The sequence below is a fragment of the Dendrobium catenatum genome, unplaced genomic scaffold (assembly GCF_001605985.2).
Source record: "Dendrobium catenatum unplaced genomic scaffold, ASM160598v2 fragScaff_scaffold_561, whole genome shotgun sequence".
Taxonomy (NCBI): domain Eukaryota; kingdom Viridiplantae; phylum Streptophyta; class Magnoliopsida; order Asparagales; family Orchidaceae; genus Dendrobium; species Dendrobium catenatum.
The window spans coordinates 29,254-39,238 of NW_021319023.1; positions in this window are offsets into that span (position 1 = coordinate 29,254).

Below are 9,985 nucleotides of genomic sequence, written 5' to 3' on the forward strand. Positions count from 1 at the left end.
AAAATTGTGGCTAATCCCATTGTCCTCACAAAAATCTCCAAATCTTTCATTCTAAAACTCTCCCCCATGATCACTATGGATGGTCAAAATCTCACAACCTAGCTTTTTCTGAATCCAAGTAGAAAATATTTTAAACTCCTCAAAAGACTCATTTTTATGTGAAAGAAATCTAGTCCAAGTGAACCTCGAGTAGTCATCAACAATCACAAAACCATAGACTTTCCCTCCCAAACTAGCCGTGCTAATGGGTCCAAACAAATCCATGTGAAGGACTTCTAAAGGTCTAGAGGTGCTAATGTCCTTAATGGGATGAAAAGTGGAGTGGACTTGCTTTCCTAGTTGACAGGCATCACAAAGGTGGTCTTTTGTAAACTTAAGTTTGGGGACACCTCTAACTAGGTCTTTTTGGGTCACTTTCCTAAGGGTTTTCATACTTGCATGACAAAGCCTCCTGTGCCACAACCAAGAATCATCAATCACAGTTTTTAAGCAAAAAGAAGCAGCACATTCAATGTTATTTAAATCAAGCATGTAGACGTTGTTGATCCTCTTTCCCTGCAAAATAGTGTTGTTACTTAAACTTACAATGCATGAATCCGCAAAGAATTGTACGATGAAGCCTTTGTCACAGAATTGACTGATGCTGAGCAAGTTGTGCTTTAATCCATCTACAAGCAAAACATTTTCAATCATAAGGTTCTTAGAATTACCAATTATCCATAAGGTTCTTAGGATTCTGTGTCAGATTCATCAGAGACAGAACCAGAAGATGAGACAACAAACTTGTGCTTGATGGAAGACGATAACCTTGATTAAGAAGAGATATGTGAACTTTCCTACGATCAACTCCTTGAAGTTTCTAAAAAAATTCATGCATCATATAGGAAACTTAAGAAAACTCATACTAGCTTGAAACTGGAATTTTTGAACTTACGAAAAGAGCATACAATTATGACTAAAGAACACTCAACAATTGATTCAAATCATATGACTCTACTTGAGGAATTTAATGAGTTAAACAAAAAGCATTGTGAATTAACTGAAGAGCATGAGTCACTAAAAGTCACACACACCTCACTTGAATCTGATTTTAAGAAATCTAAAGAGATAGAGAAAAACCTGAGGATTAATAATGATGCCTTAAATTTACTAACTTGAGGATTCAATATGAATTAGATATATTTAAGAAAACTAGGATGACACCAACACTTGATCAAAATCCAAAACCTAGGAAGAGGCATTATAACTTAAATTATTTAAGAAATCCTTTTCCAGGTGTTAGATGCTTTCATGTGGTATGTTAAGACATATCTCACACACTTGGACTGTTCATAATAGTACACATTGGGTGTGGAGACCCAAGGTGCATGATTCACAGCATACCACCCATGCATTGCATTTTACTTTTCATAAGAAGGAACCCAAACCTGCTTGGGTTCCTAAATATGATATTTGATGATTTTGTAGGTGAGCTCTCACAAAAATCCTCATGATAGTATATGGTACATGGACAGTGGATGCTCTCGACATATGACTGGTGATCCCAATCAATTTATTTTGCTGGAGTCCAGGACTGGAGGCAAGGTTACTCTTGGAAAAAATACCACCAAAAAGGTGGTAGGCTCAGGTATAATTGGTAATTCAAAGAACCTTATGATTGAAAATGTTTTGCTTGTAGATGGATTAAAACACAACCTGCTCAGCATTAGTCAACTTTGTGCCAAAGACTTCATCGTACAATTCTTTGCAAATTCATGCATTATAAGTTTAAGTAACAATACTATTTTGTAGGGAAAAAAGATCAACAATGTCTACATGCTTGATTTAAATAACATTGAATGCGCTACTTCATTTTGCTTCAAAATAGTTGTTGATGATTCATGGTTGTGGCACCGGAGATTATGTCATGCAAGTATAAAAACCCTTAGAAAAGTGACCCAAAAAGACCTAGTTAGAGATGTCCCCAAACTCAAATTTTCAAAAGACCGCCTTTATGATGCTTGCCAACTAGGAAAGCAAGTCCACTCCACTTTTCACCCCACTAAGGACATTAGCACCTCTAGACCTTTAGAAGTCCTTCACATGGATTTGTTTTGACCCATTAGCACTTCCAGCTTGGGAGGGAAAGTCTTTGGTTTGGTGATTGTTGATGACTACTCGAGGTTCACTTGGACTAGATTTCTTTCACATAAACATGAGTCTTTTGAGGAGTTTAGAATATTTTCTACTTGGATTTAGAAAAATCTAGGTTATGAGATCTTGACCATCCATAGTGATCATGGGGGAGAGTTAGAGAATGAAAGATTTGAAGATTTTTGTGAGGATAAGGGGATTAGCCACAACTTCTCAGCTCCTAGGACCCCTCAGCAGAATGGGGTAGCTGAAAGAAAGAACCAGACCTTGGTGGAAGCCGTTAGAGCCATGCTTGCTGAGTATTCACTTCCAAAATACTTTTTGGCTTAAGCAGTTAATACAGCTGTTATGTGTTGAATAGGGTGAATGTTAGAGCCAAACTAGATAAGATACCCTATGAGATCCTTAAGGGTAGGACACCTAATCTTTCCCAACTTCATGTCTTTGGTTGTAAGGTTTTCATTCACAATAATGGAAAGTTTCACTTGGGCAAATTTGATCCTAAATATGATGAAGGAGTGTTCTTGGGATATTCTAGTGTTGGGAAGTCTTTTAGGGTGTTTAACAAAAGGACTTTGATGGTGGAAGAGACTACAAATGTAGTATTTGATGAGTTTGATCCTAAAAAACCTAGAGTTGAGGATGATGATGATGTTGAAGAGTTTACCACTAGAGTAGAAAATTTGTAGAAGGAAGTAGGTCACCAAAATATTGAAGGAGTAGGAGATTCCTCCTAAGGAGTAAAAAATATAGATTTGGAGGAAAGGGTTGGACCTTCTCACACCTTGCCTAGAGATTAGAGATACTCTACAAGTTACCCCAAGGATTTGATCTTAGGAGACCCTTCTGATGGATTTAGGACTAGACATGGACTTAGGAAGGAGGTGAACCATTTTTCCTTTATCTCAATGACTGAACCCACCAATATAAATTAAGCCCTTACTGATGAGTTTTGAATTTTAGCCATGCAAGAGGAGTTGAATCAATTTGTTAGGAATGATGTTTGAGAACTTGTAGAAAGACCAAAGGGACAAATTGTAGTAGGAACAAAGTGGGTCTTTAATAATAAGGTAAATGATTCTAGAGTGGTGGTTATGAATAAAGCAAGATTAGTGGCTAAGGGGTACAACCAAGTAGAAGGGATAGACTTTGAGGAAACTTTTGCCCTTGTAGCTAGATTGGAAGCCATTAGAGTGCTATTAGCCTTTGCCTGTTATAAAGGATTTAAGTTTTTTTCAAATGGATGTTAAGAGTGCCTTTTTAAATGGGAAAATAAAAGAGGATGTGTTTGTAGAACAACCCCCCAGGTTTGAGAGTTTCTAATTTCCAAATCATGTTTTTAAATTAAAAAAGGCTTTGTATGGTTTAAAGCAGGCACCAAGAGCTTGGTATGAGGGGCTTAGCACATTCTTACTAGAAAGGGAGTTTGTTAAGGGGAGCATAGACACCACCCTTTTTCTTAGGAATGTTGGAGATGACTTGCTCATTGTTCAGATTTACATAGATGATATACTTTTTAGATTTTCTAATAAGAAACTTTATGTTGAGTTCTCTAAAACAATGAGTAGAGAATTTGAGATGAGTTTGATACGAGAATTATCCTACTTTTTGGGGTTTAGTATAAAATAATTGGATGATGGAACCTTTCTTAATCAAACAAAATACATAAAAGACATTTTGAAGAAGTATGAGATGGATAAATCTAAGCTAATTAAAACTCCCATGACTTCCAGTGTTTCATTAGATAAGGATCCAAGTGGTAAGTCTGTTGATCAAAAGAAGTACAGAGGCATGATTGGATCTATACTTTACCTGACTGTGAGCCAACCTGAAAGAATGTTTAGTGTTTTACTTTGTACTATATTTCAAGCTGATCCTAAGGTATCCCACCTGACTACTATTAAGAGAATTTTTAGATACCTTTTGGAGACCCAAAGCTTACGGATTTGGTATCCTAGACACAGCACTTCTTTTGAGATTATTAGTTTTTTTTTACTCTGATTTTGCAGGATGCAAGGTGGATAGAAAAAAGCACTTTAGGAACTTGTCAATTCATAGGACAATCTTTGGTCTCATTGTCCAGCAGAAAAAAAACTTTTGTTGCACTCTCCACTGTTGAAGCTGAGTACATTGCTCTTAGAAGTTCTGTGGCTCAAGTCCTTTGGTTGAAACAACATGTATTGGATTTAGGATTAATTGTAGGCACCATCTCAAATTTTTATAAAAACAATAGTGTCATATGCATCTCTAAGAATCCTATCCAACATTCAAGGACTAAGCACATTGACATTAGGCATCACTTCATTAGAGACCATGTGACTAAAGAAGATATTGAGTTACACCATGTGACAACTGAAAATCAACTGGCTGACATCTTTACTAAACCACTGGCCTTCGACACATTCAGCTCTATAAGGACCAGATTGGGTATGATTGCCATAAATGCATAAAATTAATCTTTTATTTGCTTTTTGTTTTGCTCTTTGCTTTCTTTCCTTCTTTTAATTTTACTCTTAGTTTTTATTTGATTTGTTTTACTTTCTTTTATTTCTTTTTTTGCTTTCAAAATCATTGCTGAAATGATATCGTATGCCTTGTCTTTGCTTTTGAAAATTTGTAGTCAATATTTTACATCTCTTTATCTATGAGATGGTAAAAATATTTCATTGATCATGTCTCTTTCTCTAACCTATTTTAATGTTATAGTTTTCTTTTCTAATTAAAAATCTATTTCAAATTAATAAATTGTGCATGAAAATAAGATCTTTTCTAAAACTTGCTTAAGCAAATCTATCTTGTATTTATAATGATTAAAGTCTTTTTGTCATAGCAAGATTCCTCGTTACTCTTGTCTTTGGTTATTGATTCTGTTTTGTAGATAGTTCTTGAAAGTACTCACATAAAGTGCTCTGATGGCACTAGAAAGTTCGTTAAAGATATTAAGCCCTATAGAACTGGCCCAATGCTAAATAAAGAGAGTGGTGAATTCGTAAAGAAAAAACTTTAAGCAAAGTACAAACAAAAATCACCACAAATAAAACAAATGCGAAAATTGAATGCGGAAGCAAATAATAAGAAAGAACACATCGGATTTATAGTGGTTCGGTCAAACTTTGACCTTCGTTCACTCCTTGAAGGCACCCTCCAAGTATTGCACTAAAACAAGTGTCTCTCCTTTAGCCCTCACAGCAAGGCGGAGAAGCCCTTATAAAATCCCTTCCACCTTCCTCGGTGCGGCGGAGTTGCCGGGTCCTTTGACACCAAAGTGAACTTCTTCTTTGGTGAACTTCCCTTGATACAAGCCTTGAATCTGATGGTATTAAGATGCATGCCTGCCAGAGCAATCGTGTAGAATCCCCCTCCACACTCCCTTGAGCCTCCTCTCACAGGATCTTCTCCCTCTCTCAGACTTCACCCGTTCCTCACTCCCTTTTAAGCTTCTCTTCAAGTTTCCCCCACAAGAACAAAGCTACAATGGATGCCAAAGACACATAATAAAGTGTCATGTCATAGCTTAAATAGAAGAGCTAAAAATGAGCTCATTAATGCAAGTTATCGACTTTATCTTCTAGGACGATAGATATATCGTCCTGGCTGATTAATTCAAATATGAGAAAATTCATCCTCAATATCGCCCTGAAATGAATCTGGACGATGTCTAATCGTTTCCAGAGAAATTTTGGAAAAATTCTCATGGATCGTCCTGTCCGATATTTTATAGTCCAGGCCGATCCACCAGGCTGATATCAAAAATTAAGAATTTTCTAAGTAGATCTGACAGCAGATTCTTTCAGAATTGAGCCTATCATCCTGGCCGATACAAAATCATCCAGGATGATGTGTTTTGCATAACGATAACTGCTTTAACGAGGATGCCCTAATTAGGGTTTCTTCTTTTGAACAGATCGTCCTGACCAATATAAATATCGTCCAGGACGATGTTACCAAAAATAATAATCTCTAGGGAACAGTTAGAAACTCTTATACGTTATAAAGGATCAGGATCCACACTAAATATAATAGACTCAAGAAAGGAAAAGGGTACAAACTGACTCAGACATAGTCTACCCAATCTTGAGCTGGTTCCAAATTGCAGTCTGATCAAGTGGACCTGAAATGTCAGTACGTAAGGCAGTCGTAGAGAAATAAAAATGTTTGCTATTATCAAAATCATAACCGTAGATCCGCAACAGTTTTTCTCTATGTTAGAGAGAGAGCCCCTATTCTCTAATATCTAGAAGATATACACACAACTAATAATTCTTTTTAAAAGTTGTAAAAGAGAATGGAGCTTGCAAAAATAAAAAAAATTGGCCAATAATGCCAATAAAAGATGTGCAATGATGCCAAATTGAAAAAATATATATATATATCAAAAAGCAAAAGATGCACAAAGCACCAATCAACCGATAAGAGGCATAAAATGAGCCCACTAAAAAGCAAGCTCTTCTCTCTTTTCAAATCCTTTAAAAACTTAGAAGTTTTCATGTATCAAAGGCTTGATTTTGATTATTTTGCGATTGTGACAAATTTACTTTGGTTCACTATTCTATGAGATATTTTCTCTTAAACCAAGTGATGAAGGGATCCTTATCTCATATCTAATTGGTTTTCTTTGAGTTAGGTCATTGATTTCTAAAGACAATTCTACCCTAAAAGAAAGTCCGAGATAAGGATAACCATTACCGGATATTCTACTGTTCTTTGGATTGTAGATAATGTTAGCTCATTAACTCACAAGTTTTTAAAAAATCAATCACATGGAATGCTACATCATATTCATGCCTTGGCTAAAAAAAGAAGACTTTTGATTTGCTTTCTTCATTCACTCCTTATTTTTGCGATGTCAAAAGGGGGAGTAGTTTAGGATGTTTGCTTACACTTTTGATTCCATATTTTACAGTGTTGTTTTTAAAATAATTGTTGTAGTGTTTTGCTATCATCAAAAAGGGGGAGATTGTTGCAAATTCAGTTTCATGAAATATGTTTTAATGATTGGCAAACACTCTTGTTTTTCTTCAACTGCCTGTTACTACTGACATTTTTAGGATTCAAAGATCGGACGGAAATCGGAATCAGCTCAAGACTGGGTAGATTAGGGTTGAGTCAGTCTGTAATTTTCTTTTTTCTTTCTTGAGTCAATTGTAATTTTTTGAAGTGACTGATGTTAAGTAATCCTACACACACACACTTGATAGATTTGGATCTTATGTTTTTACTCACATCGGCGCGGACAATATTAATATCGTCTTGGACGACCGAGTTCAAAATAAAAAATCTAATCATGATTTCTTAGTTAAGGAAACCATAATTAACCGATCACCCTGGACGATATGCTCAATATAGAAAGAAATTACTGCCATTATCAATTTAGGTATTCTGTTTTTTTGGAAATCGGCAAGGACAATTATTGGATCCACCTGGATGATATTGTATAATTATGCCTCAATTGATCAGACAATCATGGGAGTAATTAAGGATGATTGATACGATCACATCATCTTGGACGATCGCAAGATCGGCCTGGACGATCCATTCAAAAACCCTTGGTCGCTCCTGACCGATTTGGGTCGGACAGCTCAAATTCATGGCGATGCTCTGAAGGATTTTCCTCTGATTTGAACTGATCGGCCAGGATGATCGTGAGATCATTCGGGACGATCAAGAAAATTTTTAATCATCCAGTTTACATTCAAGGCGATGCTCTGGCTGATCTTATGAGATTTATACTGATCGGCCAGGCCGATTTCAATATCGTCCTGGACGATAAAGTCGGCAACTTGCAATTAATGAGCCCCTTTGAAGCTCTTCTATTTAAGAGCTCTTGTTTAATATTTTTGAACATTCTTAGCTGCTGTCTTGACCTGAGAAAACCTAAAGGAGAGAGAGAGAGGGAGAGAGAGAGAGAGAGAGAGGATCTTGTGAGGGTGAGCTTACGAGGGGATTCACAAGAGTTGCTCCAAGCATTATTCTACTTCTTCTTCCATAGAGTCTCTTGTCCTTGGAAGGGTTGGGAGAGATAAGTTTCAGCAAGTGATCGTGGTTCTCTGCATGCTTCAGGAGAAAGCAAAAGGAGTTGGGTTCTCTGTTTTGTCAGGTGTTGCAAAAAGGAGGTGTTTTTGTGAGGGCTTCTCTGCCTAGCTATGGGGGCTAAAGGAGAGTCACGATTGTAGTACAATACTCGGAGGGTGCCTCCGTGGAGTGGACGTAGGTCGAGTTGACCGAACCACTATAAACTCTTGTGTTTTTATTTTTACTGCTTTCACATTTATTTTCTTCCGCATTTATTTTTGTGGTGATTTGGTTTGTGATAATCATTCTTTTGGTTTTAAAGAATTTTTTAAAATACCAATTCATCCCCCTCTTAGTTAGCTTCGGGCCAGTTCTATAGGGCTTAACATCCCAAATGAACTTTCAAGTGGTATCAGAGTGGGATTCATAAAAAATAAGTTTGAAAACTTTTTGAATTTTGATCCATGGCTAACTTTGGGAATCGTAATACACCGGAAGGGTATTCCATTACTTGACCACCTTTGTTTGATAATATCCTATTTGATTTTTGGAAAACTCGCATGTCTATATTTTTATAATCTACTGATTATCGCATGCGGATGCTTGTTAAGGATGGCTACACACCTCCAACTGATAAACTTAACGGCATTATTATTCCACTTCCTTTTACTGAATGGAATTTAAATGATAGGGATTTGGCTCAATTAAATGCAAAATGTCTTAATTGTTTTTTCTGTGCTTTAAAATCAGAAGACTACATGCGTGTTTCCACTTACAAAACTGGTAAATAAATTTGGGATAAATTGCGTATCACTTATAAAGGCACTAATGAAGTTAAACTATCACGTTTGAATATTCTCTTGCTTGACTACAAACTTTTTTGTATGAAATCTCTTAAATCAATTTCTGAAATGTATACGAGATTTACTCAGATTGTTACTTCTTTGCATGCCTTAGGAAGAGAACTTTCAAACTATGAAAAAGTGAACAAGATTTTGAGATGCTTGCCTTCATCTTTTGATGCTAAAATCACTGCAATCACTGAATCTAAAGATTTGAATACGTATTCGGTTGACAACTTACTTGGCTCACTCATTGCTTAAGAGCAAGGAGTGAATCAAAAAAATCTTGATGCAGGTGAGAAAAGAAAGGAGAAAATGGTGACACTGAAAGCACACAAATCGGACTCTAACTCTTCCGGGTCTGAAAGAATTTTCCTTAATCACAAGGCAATTCAGAAACTTTCTAAGGAAGAAGCAAAAGCAACATCAGAGAAAAGGTAAGGATAACAAATATTCTAAAGGATCGTCAGATGTGGTTTGTTATGAATGCATGAAGCCCAAACATGTGAAAGCTGATTTTCCTATACTTAAGAAGAACAAAAAGAAAGGAAAAGAGTGAGGAGAAATCCAAATTTAGAAAGGACAAAAAGAGACTTCAAAAAGCATTTTGGGCAGATTCTGCGTCAGATTCATCAGAGATGGAACCAAAAGATGAGACAACAAACTTGTGCTTGATAGCAGACGATAACTTTGATCAAGAAGAGGTATGTAAACTTTTCTATGATCAACTCCTTGATATTTCTGAAAAAATTCATGCATCATATAGAAAACTTAAGAAAACACATGCTAGTTTGAAAGTCACAAAAAGTCACACACACCTCACTTGAATCTAATTTTAAGAAATCTAAAGAGATAGAGAAAAACCTGAGGATTGATAATGATGCCTTAAAATTTACTAACTTGAGGATTCAAAATGAATTGTATACATTTAAGAAAACTAGGATGACACCAACACTTGATCAAAAGCCAAAACCTAGGAAGAGACATTATAACTCAAA